The sequence below is a fragment of the Malania oleifera genome, chromosome 13 (assembly GCF_029873635.1).
Source record: "Malania oleifera isolate guangnan ecotype guangnan chromosome 13, ASM2987363v1, whole genome shotgun sequence".
Classification (NCBI taxonomy): domain Eukaryota; kingdom Viridiplantae; phylum Streptophyta; class Magnoliopsida; order Santalales; family Ximeniaceae; genus Malania; species Malania oleifera.
The window spans coordinates 49,889,674-49,910,431 of NC_080429.1; the positions used below are offsets into that span (position 1 = coordinate 49,889,674).

Here is a 20,758-nt window from a genome sequence, read left to right on the forward strand (position 1 = left end):
ACACTATTTTATGTATATATACTTATTTACGTGTACAAACAGTGTCTATCCTGTTTATCTTATGAAATTCCATTTTGACCAGGCCGATCTCCAGGGAGCGACTAAGCCGCAATGGTCTCTAAGCACTCGCTTAGACAAGGTCTTTCTTAGGCATCAAACATGGAATCAAGGATCCTACAGAAAAACACTTCTGTATTGATATTAACTCAATGACCATTTTTATTATTTTATTATTATTGTGCTTTAATCATATATATATATTTTTGGGTCATCACAGCATAGGCTAGGAGCATTCTAATTGCTTCCATTCTAGCTACATGAGCAAAGGTTTCATTGTAGTCAATGCCTTCTTCTTGATTATAACCTTGTGCTACTAGCCTAGCCTTATTTCTTATAACTACCCCATTTTCATCTTTTTTATTTCTAAACACCCATTTGGTTCCTATGATTGATTGTTCTTTGGGTTTAGGTACAAGTTGCCATACTTGACTCCTTTCAAACTGATTTAGTTCTTCCTACATAGCTATAATCCAAGAATCATTTTTTAAGGCTTCTTTAATATTCTTGGGTTCATCTTGAGATAAAAAGGCATAATGGTTGCATATATTTTTCAATGATGCTCTAGTGGTTACTCCTTTTGATGGTTCTCCAAGAATTTGATCTTTTAGGTGACTTTTAACATATTTCCACTCTTTAGGTAGTTCTTTATTTTTTATGGAGTTTTCATTTGAGGTTTCACCATTGTTTTGTTCTTTTATTTCAAGATTATCTTCTTTTTGTGAGATATCTTCTCTTTCACCATTTGTTATTTCTTTGGCATAGTGATTTGATTCATCAAAAGTTATATGTATGGATTCAACAATAGAAAGAGTTCTTTTATTATAAATACTATAGGCTTTGCTAGTTGTGGAATATCCTAAGAAGATACCTTCATCAGATTTTGCATTAAACTTACCTAAATCATCTTTAGTATTGCGAATAAAACATTTGCACCCAAAAACATGAAAATATGGTATGTTGGGTCTTCTACCTTTCCATATTTCATACGGTGTTTTATCTAAACTTGATCTAATAGATACCCTATTTAGAATATAACAAGCTGTATTTACAGCTTCCACCCAAAAGTATTTAGGTAGATTATTTTCATTTATCATGGTTCTTGCCATTTCTTGGAGGGTTCTATTTTTTCTTTCTACAACCATTTTGTTGTGGAGTCTTAGGTTTTGAAAAGTTATGATTTATTCCATAATCATCACAAAATTTATCAACTTCTTTGTTTTTGAACTCTCTACCTTAATCACTCTTAAAGTTGGTTACATTATAGCCTTTTTCATTTTGTAGTTTCTTGCATAGAGTGATTAGCATGTTACAAGCTTCATCTTTATTTGCTAAGAATAATACCCAAGTAAATCTTGAATAATCATCTACAATTACAAAGGCATATTGTTTTCCTCTTAGGCTTAGGGTTCCAGTGGGACCAAATAAGTCTAGGTGCAAGAGTTCTAAGGGTCTACTAGTTGATATGTACTTTTTCTTTTTGAAATTGACTTAGGTTTAGGTTTATGGTATCCACTGACTTCGAAATTATAAGTTATTGAGATGCAGATTATGCGGGATGCAAAATAGATAGAAAAAGCACTAGTGGGACTTGTCACTTCCTAGGACACTCACTAGTTTCTTGGTTCTCAAAGAAAAAAAATTTCGTAGCATTTTCTATAGATGAAGCAAAATCTATAGCAGCTGGGAGCTATTGTGCACAAACCTTGTATGTGAAACAATAATTAAGGGACTTCAAAATACAATACCAAACAATCCCTATAAAGTGTGACAATACAAGTGCTATAAATATTTCAAAGAATCCGGTATCTCATTCAAGAACCAAGCATATTGATATACGTCATCATTTCTTAAGAGATAATGTAGACAAGAAAGAAATAGTACTTGAATTTGTTAACACTCATGATCAATTAGCTGATATATTTACTAAACCATTAGCTGAAGATCAATTTGTATTTATCCAACGAGAATTAGGAATGTTACATGTAAGAGAAGTTAACTAAGAGGGAAGAGAACAGTTGTTTAGGGCAGACAACTTCCAGATAGCTGGCAAGCGAATGGTAGGTTACTGTCTGTGTGAAAAGACAGTGGACAAACGACTGTCAACTTAGTGACAGACAACTATCTCGTTGCGGATCATGTTCATTTCACATAAAAACACTCTTTTTAAAACCCCCCCAGACGTTTGTCCATTCGTCTCCCCTTCTCTAAACCATCTCCTCTTCATTCTCTTCGAAGTTCCTTCTCTCCAAAACTCCTCCCAACGTACATACATCACAACCCTAATCCATACACACCTAGGGTTTCCTGAATTTCAACTTCATCAAAATGGTTCGTACCAAAATAGTGGGGAAAAAAGACAAAGCATCCTTGTCTTCTTCAAAGGCTACAAGCAACAATGACATAGAGAAATAGCTGGTTTCATCTCACGCAAAAGCGTTGTATCAAAATCACATCTCAGAAATCGATCCAATGTTTTGTAAGGTATTAGATGTTACATTCTTCGAAGAAAACTTCCCTGAAATTCTTGAATTGTTCAAAAATATTGGACGGGATAAGTTCGTTCTTCACCAAGTTAAGGGATGCTATATTGACTAGATTAAACTCTTTTATTCAAACTTGGTAAATAAATACGTTGGATTTGATACTGAAGTTTTTGGATGAAAGATAATGCTTACTCCATTCTCATTACAGAAAATACTTCGTATCAAGCATGGGGATTTTGAGTGTAATCCAGTTAAAAAACAGTGGACTATGGAGTAAGGTTTTTCACCACAAGAATTTTTGCCTCTTGTGATGAACGATCAACTCGTCTATTTTGGACAGCCTCCCCCATATAAGCAGCTTAATCTCCAAGCACAAATCCTCCATAAGATTATTGCTTATAATATAATTCCGAGGTCCGGATCCTTTGATCATGTGTCTTTCTTCGATTGTTTCGTAATGTGGTGCATATTAAAAGGGAAGAAATTAGATTTAGCTAGCATCATACTAAAATGGATGGTCATAAAGCTCGAATCTCCTAGAATTGGGCTTTCGTATGGTGGCATTCTTTCCTTGGTCTTTGCTCATTTTCAAGTCCTCTTTCCATGTTCAAAATTAGTGAAGCGAACCCATTATCATGTCTTCTCCACTACTACACTAAGAATAATGGGTTACAAAAAGTATACCAAGGGATGAATGTTTAGGGGAAATAGATTGGCAAGACCAGCACCAAAAGAACCTAACCCAAGACTAAAAGAAGCTGATATGCCTCCATGGTTTGTTCCATTTTATCATAATTATACCATCTTCATATCTGAAATGAGGGAAAATTTTGCTTCTCTTCAGGATAAGATCTCAAACATTGATGCAAAATACGCTTCACTAGATCAACGCATTGCCAAAATGGAGCATCATGTCACAAAAAATGTCACTGACTCAGATAACAAGGGTAATGAAAATGATGATGAGGAAGAAGCTAAAAATGAAGAAGATAGTGACACTAATTCTGATACATATATTTTTCATGTTGTTTATGCTATTTTGTATGCTACACATACTTCGTGTTTGGTTGTATTTTGCCTTTTTGTTGATGTCAAAAGGGGGAGTATGTGTGTGAGCAAAGTTTTATGAGTCTATGTATGTTTGATGTAGAGTCTACGTATGTTTGATGTACTGTGAGTACTGTGAGTTCTATGAATTATGAGTTTTATGAATATGCTTCAATGATATATCTGAAACTTTCACTCTTCTGAAATTATGTCTCAATGAGATTATTTTTTTAAGTCTATGCTTATTGACAGGGGGAGCATTAATTTTATTTTATATCTTTGCTCTTTCTTTGTCATCATCAAAAAGGGGGAGATTGTTGGCCTAGTTAGGCTTACAAACTCTTGGTTTTGATGATAACAAAATAAAGTTATTTAATGAACTTTCAAGTGATATTATTTCATGCAAAGATGATTTGCTCAAATTTCACATACCTTGACATGAAAGCTTACAAGGATCAAGGAACAAGGAAAGTCACATATGAATACTAGAGATCCAAAATGAAAGCTCATAGAAGTATAAAAGATTGAAGAGCAGCATTGAAAGAACTCAAAATAAAGATGTGTCAAATGTGTTTAAAGAACAAGCATTGTAAGTACTTCAAAGTTGATTCAAATATGAAAATTTCATTTTGAAGCTCATTAGGCAAAAACACACTTATTTGAAGTCTTAAAATCTTGGAACATTTTTTCAAACTTAAACAAGTTTATACTCTAAGAATAACTAAGAAAAAATGAGAGAGATAAAAATGTCTTTAAAAGAAGATAAGTCTGCTGACATACGACTGTCTGTTATATGACAGATGACTGGCATAATTGAAAGGGTTTAAACATGTTATAGAAGCCTGATAGACGACTGTCAAACAACTGACAGCCAACTGCCAGTGACAAGTGAGTCATCTGTGAGTGTTCTTCCAAATGATTACCACCCTTTTGAGTTTGTTTTAAAACTAAGTTGTTCTTGTGATAAATGACTGCCAAGCTGAGGATAGGCGACTGCCATCCTATCGAACTATTTTAAAAACTGAATTATTCTAGTGATAGGCAACTGCCAACATAAGGACATCCGACTGCCACCTTTCTATTTGGAAAAATAAGAACGTTATATATGGACAAACAACTGCCAGTGACTTCACTGTTGTTTGGCTCGCGGCAATTTTCAAAATTCTCAACGGACATATTTTTTAAATTTAAATTAATTGAAGTCCAAACAAATTTACAACTTGGACCCTACTCCAAGTAAACTTGGGGAACAAGCAAGAAGTCTTGCTACATCAATAAATACCCTCACGATTTGTTGTTTTAGATACCAAGAAATCAATTCAGCCATCATACTCTCTCAAAGCTTACTAAAATTCTGAAAGTTCTCCATTGCTCTTATTACTCACGAAAATCTCTGAAGTATTGCTGAGTTTCTCACTAAGTTTGTGCATCGATTATTAATTCTTTCATTCATTGAAAGATACTTACGGTGATAAATTTCTAGAGCTTCGTTTTGAAATTCATATTCTGAATTTACTGAAGTACATAGTTTTTCAATTTGTACTAATCAGCTCTTAGAGGAGCAAGTTCTTGTATGCCTTGTTTTATATCTTTGTAACAGATTGATTGATGGTTTAAGTGTTGAATCGTTGGACCAAACAAGGGGATATTTTTTGGAGAAGGCGGGCTCTAGCCTTACCCAAGGAGTGTTGTAATTGGTATTGTTCCACCTGGTATAGGAACGGTGATAGTGAATCCTTTGGTGGTTTTGCGAAGGGTGAGAACGTAGGCTGTGTTGAAGCCGAATCTCGTAAAACCACGTGTTATCCTTTTTCTTCCCTACTCTATATTTTTCAGCAAAAGATATAATCTGTGTGGTTGCTTTAAAATTCAATTTTGAATGTTCAGTTGTTAAATAGATCGAAAGGTAATTTGTTTTGTATTGATCAGCATTGATTGCGGAAACCAAAAGGGACTATGTTGGTTAAGCATCCTTAACTTATTAATCTAAAATTTTATTTAAAAACTGAACATTATAAAGAAGAATAATTGTGATACAGGGCTTATAACAAGTTTAGAAAATTCCCATTTTGATATAGGGCTAGTATTACAGTATTAAGTGATTAATTATATTGATTTGATTATGATTACTCTAGATAAATTTTGTGATTGTGTTTAAGTTTTGATTATTGTTATAACTCAAAAAAACTAAGACAAAGGGGAATAAAATTTTTAAATCCCAATTCACCCCCCTCTTGGGAAGCTATTCCAATTTCACAATGCCTAAACTTTTCTCAAGTAGTGATCTTGTCAAAACAATCTATACGTATATGAATACACTCAAAATCAATCTCTTAAATAATATCCACTAATATATTTTGAGATGAAAAGCACTTTGAGAAAAGGTATTGACAAACAAACCAATTTACCAAACCTCAATATCAAGTTTAATGCACAACAATCACAAGAATGTCTTTTGAAGGTCAATATTGCCTTAGCTCAGATTTGAAGTGTAAACTTTGAAATCCCAATAAAAAGTTTTAGCAGTGTGTTCTCCCAAGTAGTGCTAATCGTACAATATGCTTAATCGTTTGCCAAAGGTTCTTCCTCTTCTTTCTTTTGTTTCTCTTGTTGGGAACTAGGGTTTAGATGTTGATTATATAAGTAACCTTGCCCTTAGAATGAATCTTAACCGTTGGATCAAAAATTAACTTGCGTGTTCTCTCATTATAAATCAAAATTTTTAATCTTCCCGTAAGTTCAGACAACTGAGGGTTAGAACTCAGATGACTGAAGTTCCTTAGAGTTTCGAAAAATTAACCTGGACATAGGGTCAGACGACTGAAGTTGGGGTTCAGTCTTTTGAAGTGTCGGGTCAGACGACTGAAGTCTAAGTTCAGTCTTCTGATATGCTTCTGCCAGGTTTTGTGTTTCACCATTAATTCTTCAGAAGACTGAACTTAATCTTTGGTTTTCTGAAGAAATTCTTTAGACGACTAAGCTTAACTTCGGTCTTCTGAAGTTAAATCTTCAGATGACTGAACGTGGAGTTCGGTCTTCTAAACTGATCATTTTTTGGATTTTTTCTTTTTAGTTTCAAAAATCTGCTTTGCTGTCTTTCTTTGCACTTTTATAAAATATTTTTCGAGGTTTTTAAATGTATCTCTAAGTCCATAAATATCCCCTAATGATATTAATGAGATGCACGAGTCCTAAGGTCAGTCTAAGGTATATTTTGAGTCTCAAATTAAATCATATGAAATATGTGAAATCATTAGTTCTAACTACCCATTCCCATGACGATCTTGAACTTACCACTTGTATCTTCATTCTTCAACTCTTTTAGTTCCATGGATTTCTACTAAGATGTGTATGCTTTAATCTTCATGGCTTCCATGACTTGTTATTCTTTCGTGCATGCTAAATATTATTACTGTTCACAATCTCAATGCACAGATCAAATACCAAGTGATTGGTCATTATCAAAATAGGATTGAACTCATAGAATCAACAATCTTCACATTTTTGTTGATGACGAATACACAAGAAAAAATATAAAATGGGTTACGCCTAACAAGGCTCCCCCTCAAATAATGCACAAATATCCAAAAAATAAAATATGAAAATATGCTCATGCTCATACACAATTAGGTTTGCCAACCATTTTTGCCCATTTTTTCTGTAGCCTAATTCTTTTCCCCCTTTTGACATCAACAAAAAGGTGTATAATAATAATACATGAGTGGACATAACCTTATGTTCTTCTCCCCTTTAAAATCTTAAAATTTTAAACTAAAGGTGTATAATAATAATAGATGAGTGGACATAACGTTATGTTCTTCTCCCCTTTAAAATCTTAAAATTTTAAACTTATTCAACCATCAGATTTTAAAATTTGTATTGTGAAATGTGTCTCCCTGTGTTAATTCAATTTACTTCTCCCCCTTGCTAATGCAGAAAGCTATGTTGTTGAATGTAAATTTCAATATGAACATACACAGTGTGACAAATTTCAAAGATTATGTGATGATTAACATTTGTAAGTCAATAAACTTTTATCATGATGTGAACAAATGTGATACCAAATGAGAACAAATTAGCTAAATATGAAATTTTTAGCCAATTGTGAATATTAAGTGATGTTGCCCCCCCTGAATTATGTCATCTAATAAAATTCTAGGCAACCTCTCGACTATGCATCAAACCTAATTCACTCCTAATTTGGATAAACCTATCTTCCATAAGTGGTTTCGTGAATATGTCTGCCCATTGTTCATCTGTGCATATAAACTCAAGTGTCACATCTCCTTTTTGCACATGATCACGAAGAAAATGATGTATTATTTCTATATGTTTAGTTTGTGAATGTAATATAGAATTCTTTAAGATGTTTATTACACTCGTATTGTCGCATCTTATAGGTATTGTGTCATAGCTTAATCTAAAGTACGTCAATTGTTGCTTCATGTATAGTGTTTGAGCACAACAACTTCCTGCCGCTACGTATTATGCCTCAACTGTGGAAAGAGCTATTGAATTCTGCTTCTTGGAAAACCAAGAGACTAATGAATGTCCTAAAAAATGACATGTACCACTCGTGCTCTTCCTATCCACTTTGCTATTGGCAAAATCAGCATCTGAATAGTTGATAATCTCAAAAGATGTATACTTAGGATACCATAACCCAAGTTCCACGGTTCCTATCAGGTATCTAAGTATTCGTTTCATAGCTAACAAATGTGACTTTTTGGTGCAGCCTGAAATCTTGTGCACAAACATATGCTAAAAATTATGTCAGTTCTATTGGAAGTCAGATAAAGTAAGCTACCGATCATTCCATGATAGAGCTTGACATTTACTGGTATACCTTGTTCATCTTTGTCTAATTTCAAAGAAGCGCTCATAGGTGTTCCTAGTATTTTTCCATCTTCCATATTAAAATTTTTTAGCAGATCTCTAATGTACTTTGATTGATTTATAAAGATTCCATGTTTCGCTTGTTTGATTTGAAGTCTTAGGAAGAAATTTAGTTCACCCATCATGCTTATCTCAAATTCATTTTGCATAATACTAGCAAACTCATTACACAAGTCTTTATTTGTAGCTCCAAATATGATATCATCTACGTATACTTGAACTAGGAGCATGTCATCTTTCTTAGACTTTATAAAGAGTGTTGTGTCTATCCTTCCTCTGATAAATCCATTGTCCAGTAGAAAGTCGCTTAATCTCTCATACCAAGCTCTAGGAGCTTGCTTTAAACCATACAAGGCTTTTGTTAGTCTATAAACGTGATATGGATTCTTATGGTTTTCAAAACCTAGTGGTTGTTCAACATATACCTCTTCACTTATGTAACCATTTAAAAATGCTCTTTTGACATCCATTTGATATAGTTTGAAATCTTTAAAAGTAGCATATGCTAAAAGCATTCGAATTGCTTCCATTCTAGCTACAGGTCCAAAGGTTTCTTCAAAATCTATTCTTTCTTCCTGGTTATATCCCTAAGCCACTAGTCTTGCCTTATTTCTAACAACTATCCCATGTTCATCTTTTTTGTTCTTATATATCCATTTTGTTCCAATAATTGTCTTACCCTCAGGTCTAGGAACTAATGTCCATACTTTGTTTCTCTCAAACTAGTTTAACTCTTCTTGCATGGACAACACCCACGATTCATCCTTAATTGCTTCACTCACATTCTTAGGTTCTTCTTGAGATAGAAGGGCAAAATGACTAATCATATTCCTAAGTGAGGATCGAGTGGCTACTCCACGTAATGGTTCACCTATTATTTGATTAATGGGATGATTCTTTATGTACTTCCATTCTCTAGGTGGTTCATTAACTTCATTTTCAATTTGATTAGTTTCAAAAGATGGTTCCTTAATTTCATTTTTCTTTCTTGAATCATCTTTAATGGAAAGTTTTTCAAAATTCCTTATTTATCTCAATTTCATCTTCATCAGTCCTTTTAGAGAAGGGATTTGACTCATTGAACACTACATGAATGGATTCTATAACGGTTAATGTTAGTTTATTATATACTTTGTAGGCTTTACTATCTAAGGAATATGCCAGGAAGATACCTTTATTTGATTGCACATCAAACTTTCATAAATGTTCATTGTCTCTAAGCACAAAACATTTACAACCAAAGACATGAAAATATGATATGTTTGTTCTATGGCCATTCCATAATTTGTACGGAGTCTTATTAAGAGATGGTCTAATCAAAACTATATTTAGAACATAGCAGGCGGTATTTATTGCCTCAGCCCAGAAGTACTTAGGTAGTTTATGTTCGTTAAGTATAGTTTTGGTCATTTCTTGTATAGACCTATTCTTCCTTTCAACTACACCATTCTACTATGGTGTTCGAGGAGCCGAAAAATTATGAGCTATTCCTAATGAATTGTAGTAGTTTTCCACATTTTGATTTTTAAATTCTCTACCTATATCACTTCGGATTTTAGTGACAGTATAACCCTTTTCATTTTTAATTTTCTTACACAGATTTATGAATTGTTCACACACTTCATCTTTGTGACCTAAAAATAGGACCCATGTATATCAACTATGAGGAATGTGCATGATTTTCCTCTTAAACTCTGAAATGGGTTTGGACCAAATAAATCTAAGTGTAGCATTTGAGGTGGCCTCATAGTAGAGATTTCTTTCTTCTTCTTAAAGCTCATTCTTGCTTGTTTTCCTAGTTGGCATGCATCACAAATTTTATTTTTCACGAACTTTGTCTTAGGCAATCCCTTAACTAATTCTTCCTTGACAAGTTTAGATATTAAGTCCATGTTTTCATGTCCTAATCTCCTATGCCAAATCCAACTAATCTCATTTATAGTAGAAAAGCATGTAACATGTTGAAAAGTAAAGTTATCAAGGCTAGTGATGTACACATTTTCATGACGATTAGCAGTAAATAATATTTTGTTTTTAGATTTGTTCTCTATAGTGCATTTGTCATGTTCAAATGAGATTTTATAACCTTTATCACATAATTGACTTATACTCAATAAGTTATGTTTTAATCCATCAACTAACAACACATTATCAATAAAAAGTGAAGGTTCCGTACCCATTTTACCAATTCTAATGATTTTACCTTAAGAGTTATCCCCAAATGTAACGAATCCTTCAGCTTTGGATATGATATATGCGAATTTAGCTTTATCTCCTGTCATGTGTTGCGAGCATCCGCTATCCATATACCACTTGTCCTTCGAGGAGGACGATCTCAAGCACATTTGCAGGACATAGTCAAACAACTACTTTTGGTACCCATATTTTCTTGGGTCCATGGGAGTTAGTACTAGATTCTCCTTTGACTTTCTAGACTTTCTAAATTTTGACATCTTTATTTTTGAATGGACAGTCAAATTTTATGTGACCCAACCTCTTATGTTTAAAACAAGTAATATTTCTATGATAGTCTTTAGTTGGAACATATGATTTTGACTCTCTTACAAAATATCCCATGTAGAGATGTTTCTATTTTAGATTCTCCTTCCCATTAAAACCAAGATCTTCATTCTCTAGGAAATTTCTTTGAGCTCCTAGGAGTTTTTCAAAATTATTTTGACCTTCAGTAAATTTACAAATAATTGTAGTTTTATCTTTCAAATTCTTTTCTAACTCCTCAATTCTCAAATCCTTGTCTTTCATGAGAGATGCATGAGATTCATTTTGGTGTTCAACTAACTTTGAAAACTATTTCAATTTTAATTTCAAACTAGTATTTTTCTTATTCATTTTCTCAAGCATTTTAAGGGTGTACAAATATTCTTGATGCAATTCATCATACGAAAGCATGCTATTTTCATTTTCTGAATCACTTGAATAGTAAGATGAAGTAGAACAAAAGGATTGTACCTCATGGTCATCGTGTGTCATTAGACATAGATTCGCCATCTCGTCATCACTGGATTCAAATTCTGAAATGTTGGTACTATGTGTGTCCCAGCCCACTTTTAGAGTCTTCTTCTTCTTCTTCTTCTTCTTCTTCTTAGACCCGTTCTTCAACTGGGGACAATTCGGCTTGATGTGTCCAAATTATCTACAATTATAACACATGAGAGGATCATCTTTTTGCTTCCTTCTTCTAGATTCTCCCTTTTCTGCTTTTGACCGCTTGAATTTTCTAGTGTATTTCTTGTTCTTTCTCATGAATTCTCCAAATTTCTTTGTAATGAGTGCCATGTTGTCATCGGATTTTGTATCACTTCCCTCACTAAAGCAATGAAATAATGCCTTAAGTGCTATGGTTTTCTTTTCTTTTATTTGCTCATTCTTCCTCTCATTTATTGCAAGCTCATAGGTGATGACTGATCCAATTAGTTCATCAATAGACATCTCCTTAAGATTTCTTCCTTCTGCTGTTGCAGTAGCTTTAACTTCCCAAACTAGAGGTAGTCCCTTGAGCATTTTCCTGATCAACTCATAAGTAGAGTAAGATTTACCAAGAGAATTTAAAGAATTTGTGATGTTGTGAATCTGGTGTACATGGATTGAATAGATTCATTAGGAGTCATGCCACACAGCTGATTTTAATTTATCTACCATTACTGAGAGGTGTCTCACCCCGCATATTAAATGATTTTTTAGGAAAACCGGAGGGACTGGTAGGTCAAGGCTGCCGCTGAGTAAGTTGAGCATCCCTGCTAGAAAGGTAAGTTCTGATCTAGGATCAGGAAATTTTTGTTGTGAGATCCTAGGTTTATTATGTTATTTTGGGAGATTGTATATAAACACAGGTATTTGGTAATGTAGTTAACTCTGGTGTTTGGATTTTATGGTTACAAAAATGTGATTTAAATTTACTGCTGCTTAGGTTTCCGCTGTGTTTGAAAGGTGTCTCCGATACCCATGGGTTTGAGTTGACTATTTTATTTATTATATTTCACTTTATATTAAGATAAGCAGGTCGTTACAAGTTGAAACATGTTTAGTGGTGATATCTACTTGTACCTAGTGTGTAGATACGAGAGCCACTAATCATGTATGCAATTCTTTGCAAGGGTTCCAGCAAACCCACCATCTAAGTGATGAGGTAATTTAAATATTTCTGGGAGATGGCACGAGAGTGTCAGTAGTTGTAGTAAGAGATATTCACATTTATTTTGGTAGAGATAGGATTTTAATATTAAAAGACTCTCTTTATGTACCTTCCATTAGAAAGAATTTGATTTTAGTTTCCAAGTTGGTGGATAATGGATATTCCGTTTATTGGTTGTTATTAAGTTAAACAAACGTTTTATCTATTCTGGTACATTGGTGGATGGTCTTTATATTATTAATTATGCCTCTCCTATAGTGCAACTAAATGAATTTAATAACACAGATAAATATCCATGTAAGAGAAAGAATCCTTTTGAATTGAACCAAACATATCTTTAGCACTTATGCCTAAGCCACAATAATCTGAGATGGATTTCAAGGTTGGTTCATAATGGACTATTAGGTTCTTTAGAAGTGGAGGCACTACCGGTCTATGAATCCTTCTTACAAGGTAAGATGACCAAGCGACCCATTTTGGCCAAAGGCTATAGAGCAAAAGAGGCGTTAGAACTGGTTCACTCTGATTTGTGTGGCCCCATGAATATCAAGGCTAGAGGTGGCTTTGAGTATTTTGTTACTTTCATTGATGATTGCTTAAGGTATGGGTATATTTATTTGATGCCTCGTAAGTTTGAATGCTTTTATAAATTCAAGGTATTTAAGGCAGAAAGGGAGAAGCGTCAGGGTAAATGTATCAAGACACTACGATCTAATCGTGGTGGCGAGTATCTCTTAGGATAATTTTTGGATTACTTATCAGAGGAGGGAATTGAATCCCATTTATCTGCACCTGGTATGCCAAAACGGAATGGTGTAGTAGAAAGAAGGAATAAGACTCTTATGGACATGGTCAAATCTATTATAAGTTATTCAGATTTTCCTAGTTCGTTTTGGGGCATGCACTAGAAACAGCAGCCTATATTCTGAACATGGTCCCCTCTAAGTTAGTACCTACTACACCCAAAGAATTGTGGACTGGGTGCAAACCAAGTCTACGGCATGTTCGGATATGTGGTAGTCCAACACTTATTAAGCGTCAATGTTGCATAATTAGGCATTTGAAATCGTGCATTAAATATTATAATTTTAATTAAATTCCATATTATGTTCAGTATTTTAATCAATGAGCTCGTTTGATAAGTTTTAGATAACTATCATATCTTTATCGAAAATTTACAGACATTTGTGTTTTATTATTGCAAGACAGTTTTTGGAAAATAAAGTAGAAATTAAAAATGTACGTGTGTGTACGTGAACTGGATGCCATGCATGAAGTCCTGTACATTAATTTGGAGGCTTTGTAAGGACAATTTTTGGACATTAAAGTCGAAATTAAAAATGTACGTGCGCATACGTGGGTTGTGTACGTGAGTTGGAGTCCAAATCTAGACCATTGGCATGTAAAGAGGTTGTATATGTGAACCGTGTGCGTGTATGCATCAATTGGATAGTCTCGCAGCTAGGCTTTGAAATGCAAGAAGCTGGCCCGCATATGGAGAAAACAATGTAAAGAGTCTTGGGTAGCTAGGCTTCAATAAGGGTGCTAGATTGTGTGGGTGCGGTAACAAGAGTGCAGGGAAATTCTTGAAGAACAAGCATGTGCAAACAAAAGAAAGAAAGAAAAAAAAAAAAAAAGGGAGGCCCATCAAGCTAATGTGACCACGTGGGGAACCGGGTAGCCATGCGCTGTGCGTGAAGTGCTGTGTCTTTTGGCATTCTTCAGGGCAACCGTAGTTTCTTCATATATATATGTTTGCTTTATGGGGGAGGCAACTTTTAGGTAGACAAAAGTAGGGTTTTAGAATAGTTTTTTTTTTTTTATCTTTCTCTTTTCCTTGGTGCTGTGTGCAGAAGTGCCACAGAGGAGGAGGGGCTTCGGGTAGAGCTTGGAACAACAGCTTGGGGATTTCTCTCCCTCACGACATTACTTTCTCTCTCTCTCTCTCTCTCTCTCTCTCTTCTCTCCTTTTCTCTCTCTCATTTTCTCTTTGTTTAATTAGTTTTTATTTACTTTCATTGTCATTTAAATATAGTTTTAAATATTTGGTATTAGTTTATTATAGCTTTGAATATTCAGTTTTAAAATCATTGTTAGGTTTATCGCTCTCTCTCTCTCTCTCTCTCTCTCTCTCTCTCTCTCTCTCCCTCTCTTTCCATTCTCTCTTTTCTTTTAAATAATTGTTTATGTTAATATTGCTTATTTGAATTGTATTTTAATTAAAGTTTTCAAATTTTTAATTTCTATTTGGTTTTTATTAAAGGTCAATTTTTAGTTTGCGTTTTGTCAAGTTCTTCATTGTGTTGAAAATTTAGTTTTTATTGCGTTAGTGTTTTATTGATGGGTTGCATGCTTTAGTTACATAATAAAGCTTTTGTTTTTAGGCATTTGCCTGAAATTTCAAACATAGGTTTTATTCCCTATCTAAATGGTTAAAAGTAGGATTATTTTTTAGAGTTAATTTTTTATCGTCTATTTTATTGTGCCCATTTATTGTTCTTGTCATTAATTTTATGCGTGTTAGGTTTATAGTTTCATTTTTGTGTCATTTCAATTGCATAAAAAATATCTCAAAAATCCCAGAAATCGAATCTGAATCATGTTTAGTAAACATTTTACACGAGTTTGGGATTAAACTGCATTCCTTGAGGAGACGATCTGGCCCTTGGGCTAATTATTACATGACTTAACTCCTATACTTGGGATAGCCTTCGTGCTACTCATTTTTAGAGTGAGTCAAGTTTTTAACGCTGTTGCCAGGGAATGCAAGATTTAGTTTCAGACTAGTGTTTTTTCCTTTTATTTTGCTTTTATGTATAAAAAAAAAGGTTTTGAAAAAAAAAAAATATGGCTACACCTGTACCACGCACGCTCATGGATTTTTTTTAGGCCACGCGAATCACTGCACCGTCTTACACTGCTTTACCTAACGATGCACTTAATTTCCCGATTAAGCATGGGAGCAGGTCAGTGATGTAACAACTTGTTTATTTAACAAATTTTTTTCCCCTTAATAATATTATCCATATAATAGTCCTGACATATCATAATCCACCTGGACCCAAGGTACTAGGGAAACACTTGAAACACAATACGAAAGCCTATGCAACAAGAAACGTCAAATCATATACATACCAAACCATCAATCAACACAATACCAGAGTTTACTACAACTGTCATATAATTATACACATCCCAAAATATTCCAAAAAAGGGGTCCTTCTTGGAATTGGTGTGATCCCAAGAGGGGGGGTGAATTGGTTTCTAAAACATTTTTCGCTAATTTAAACATTTCACTGATTCACCATGTATCATATCCTATTCAACATATACAAGTGTGTGTAAAATGACTTTAACACTAAAAGCAAACATACACGTGTGCAGTATCTTATTTAAATCAAATGTGTACATGAGAATAATTTTGATACTAAATAAACATTCATACACATGCTAAAATTAAAGTGCAGGAATTTAAATAAGATAAAGAGAGCGACACCTGATTTATTATCGAGGTTCGGCCAAAGTAGCCTATATTCCCGCCTTGGACTTACCCCCAAGGATTTTACTATACCTGCTCACTTAACCAGGTGGAGCAAAAGCCTTTTACATCTTCTCCTTACGGGGCGAGGAAAACCCCAACTCAATTACTAGGTTAAGCCAAACTAGTCTCACTTGCGGGGCTGAGACTCCCCAGTTCAATTAACGGGCTAAACCCAACCGTTACAATAAAACCATTTTGTACATAAAAATATGCTTCTGAAATACTAGCAGAGATGTACATGCTAAGCTCATAAAAACATACACTCCAATGATATGAAATAATGCCCAGGGGAGTAAGGGTGCTTAACTATATTTAAACCTTAATAAAAAGTTTTCTCCAAAAAGATATTTCAATAAAACTATAGGAGAACCTAGGGTTTTTCTCTTTCAATGATTTTTTCACAAATAGAATGTATATGAAAAATGGGTATTATGTTCTCCAATCAAAGATTTATGCAATTTAGAAATACTTGGAGAATCTAGGAGTTAAGCTTAATAAAATATTTGTGCAATAGATAACTTCTCCCAAAGTATAATTATCAAGGAAATAATCCGGGAGAAATGCAAGCAATACTCTCAAAGATTGATTTTCAAAAAGTAAGTAACAAGTGAGAGTATATGCATGTAAATACAAATATAAAACCCAAAATAAAAAACTCTCTTCGAAAGTGATTTTGAGATAAAACAAGTGAAAGAGAATTTGAGAGATTTGAATAAAATATTTTGCCCCAAAGAAGAAATTTTTGCAATAAAAACAAGTTGGGGTAACTTTGATTAACAGAGGATTAGAGAGAGATTTAGAGTTAATAAAAGTTACTAATCTGCAGTAATGAGGGGGTATTTATAGAGTTTGTGGAAAATATGATCGTTGGGGACACGCTCGGTATTTTGGAAAAGTTTAATTAAGTTTAATGACGTTTTAAACACTTAAAAAAAATATTCCAACCTGAGAGCACCGGTCGACCAGAAGACTTTTGTCGACTGAAGTTCATATCGCTCAATCAACTGGGCCAATTTTGAACTTCAGGGTCAATCGACTAGGAAGGGCAATTTTTCCAAATTTAGCGCGATTCGGTCTACTAGGGTGAAAATGAACTAAAGGTTCGATCGATCGAAAGAGGCAATTTTTCAAAACAGCGAGGTTCGGTTGACCAGGACATTTTGAATTGAGAAGTTCAGTCGACCAGGTTGTTGGGGCATTTCCTGAGGACCCTCATTCGACCAGAGCGTTGGAGTATATTTTGGGTTCGGTTGACTAGGTGGTCAAAAAGTTGACTACCTAGGAGGTTCAGTCGACCAAGGCTATTTGAACTAAAAGAGTTCGGTCGACCGGGACATGGTCAACCAGGGACCTAGACCTAGGTTCGGTCGACCAAAAGTGCAAAACTTGTGCATTTCGGTCCAATTTGAGCCAACGATCACCCTATTTCAAATGACCAAGTATGGGTATGCATAAGTGAGTGTCCTAAGGTCATTTCTAGGTCCTTTTTGAAGGCACTGAAAAAATCCGGTGTTGGTCGACTGAAGTTTTCATAAACTTCGTTCTAGCCTCGATTTTGACCCTAAAGCTATTGCAAAAGCTTTGTATGATTTTGGTCTATTTAGAAAAGAGTTTTTGGTGAGATGTGTTGGTACCTAGGGTCTATATATGGTCGTTCTGAGCATTCAAACACATCATGTAGATGCATGCAATATTACAGACTAATGATAAAAAATAAATGTATATACAAATTAAAAACAAATGTCTTCGTCTTTTTGCTCTTTCGACTTCACGAAATGTGCTTGATCGTATAGTCTTTAAGTCCTGCAAGCTTCCATTGCCGTTGCCTTATGTGTGTGTTAAATTAATGGACCTGTTCATATGCTAAGTACACATATAAGAAACATGTGCATTGTCAACATCAAAATAGGGATCAGACTTAAAAAGTCAACAGCACTAGGGTCACCTCCCAAAATCCATTCGACCCTAGCAAAAGAGTTACCCTTCAGGTAAGGTAGGACTATCGAACTCTAACACTGCGGAGCTTTATTAGCTGTTTTATCAGGGGCTCCTGAAATGTTTATACAATTTGGGGTGAGACACCTCTCAGTAAGGGAAATAAACTAATAACAGTGTGTGGCAACATGAGTAATGTCATGTTATACATAAAACTGTACATAAATATATATAATAAAATCGTCTGTATCATATTTGGGAAAACATATATAGTCATAACATACTAAATTTCCATGCGTATAAACCATTTCATATAAAAATACATAGAAAACATCCTGGATGGTTAGCTGGTTGGTGTCATGTCTTACCCCCACATGACTGGGTTGTGCAGCTTGAAGGCGGGATCCGACAAAGGCTAGCCGACCATTGCCGAATCAAAAGCAAAATTTTGTAAGTACAATGGGTCTGCCTCTATTGGTTCGTGCACCAGGGGCGCCAACACTACAATAAACCACATCGACTGCCAATCTCCCACTACCCCATACGGCTAGCAGTAGCATTAACATATCATGATCGTGATCATATAGCTACGGTACCGTGCTCGTGATAGCCTAAACCAAGTTAGTCAGGTTCTGATAACATATAACATATTTCTAAATAGTGATACATGACTATTCATAATAATAGTTGTCATGTTAATATCATCATATAATTTTGTATAACATATCATAAAATCTACGGCCCTTACACCGGCATTTCGTATTTTATAGATCATGGCCCGTACACCGGCACTGTATCAAACCTTCGGCCCGTATGTCAGTTTTTCATATTAAACTCTTGGCCCGTACGCCGATATATCTCATAAAACTTCGGCCCATACGCTGATATATCACATAAAAATTTCGGCCCTTACACCAATATATCATATAAAAGCTTTTGTATCATTATAACATTTTTATGGTAAATTTACTCATGCCACACAAATTTAGATATTAAAAATATTTCTTATCAACAACATTATTCCCAACATAATTTTATAATTTACATATCTATCTGAAAATTAAATGCTGTAAAATATAATATATATATATATATATTTCCATAAAAATCCTGACTTAGTTTATTCCCTTACTTGATTCCTGAAAAAGCCCCTATGAAGTCTTATCTTACACCTGTAGGGTTCCCTGTTCAACACCCTGAAAACAATATCCCCCTGAATAGAACTTTAGTATTTATTCAACTATTGCATTTTCTACAACTTTGGGTAAGCCAAATACTAAATAAAAAACCTTACCTTGAATTTGGGATGGAGTCCAAGCTAGCCCCACCAACAATCCATTGCAGTAGACTTGAAGAGAACTTCCCTGAGAGTGTCGTGGCAACTTTGGATCGTCGATCTGGCAAAGAATGGACCTAAAATCTTAGAAAGAAGGGAGGGAAACCGAAGAGGAGAGATAAAATATGATTTTCCTAAATAATCTGCATTGGAATTTGAGTTTAGGGCTATTTATACACTGGCCTTCATCGACGAGACACGTCACTTCATCGACGAGGCCGTGAAGGAAGTTCGTCAATGAACACCCATTCCTCACAGACAAAATTCAGAACTAAATATAGCATTTCGGTATCTTCTCGTCAACGAGACACGTCACTTCGTCGACGAGTCTAACAAGCCACTTCATCGACGAACTCTTTGCGTTTGTCGATGAGAACCTACTGTGACCCCTTTATAATTTCCTCTCCCTCCTCTTTTTTTTTTATTTATTTAAATACCATAATTTTTTCGGGTCACTACAAGTGATACCTCAGTTCCACGGGATGGAATTTGAGCGTCCTTATTAGCATCTGATTGATTTTGAGTTGACTGCAATACTGTTATTACTAGAGCTCAAATTGATGAATTTACTAAATTTCGTTTATTTCCTACCTCTTTGAAGGATAAGACAAAGATGTGGTTTAATTCTTTGAGACCTCACTCTATCTCTAATTGGATTGGTATGGAACATGAATTTCTACATAAGTTTTGTCCCTCATAGAGAATTCAATTTTTGCAGGATAAAATCATTCAATTTATGCAGAAAGGTGATGAGACCATCCAGGTTTGTTGGGAGAGGTTCAAGGATCTGATAAATATCTGTCCACATCATTTCAAATCTTGGAGGTTAGCCAATTATTTCTATACGGGTCTTACTTTTGAATATAAAGAGTTTGTCCAAAATATGTGCAATGGAGAAATCTTTAGAAAGGAACTAGATCAGAGACTGTCGTTCCTTGACTACTTAGCTAAAAATTCCAAAAACTGGAATGCACAATATGATTGGGCACCAATGGCAGTGCAACCTCTTAGCACAATTGGTGGTGGAGGTAAATATGAGGCCAAAGAGGAGAATGATCTCCAAGCTCTTGTTACTGCACTGGAAATGAGGGTATAAGAATTAGAAAAAGAGAGTAGTTTTGATAAGATACAATCAGTAAATTGGGTTAACAAAGCTCCAAATTAGCCATTCTCGAGACACCTACAATACAGAATGGAGGAATCACCCATATTTCTCATGGAGGAATGGTCAATCTGATCCATATTTTTCATAGTTTCAGCAGCCTCCTTAGTCTTATACACCACCTTTGCAACCAACTTATGATCTC

General features: G+C 34.6%; 1 pseudogene; it reads right to left on the reverse strand.

The window, feature by feature from the left end:
* Positions 1 to 20,167: 20,167 nt before the first annotated feature.
* On the reverse strand, positions 20,168 to 20,267 carry LOC131147026 (small nucleolar RNA R71; annotated as a pseudogene).
* Positions 20,268 to 20,758: the final 491 nt, after the last annotated feature.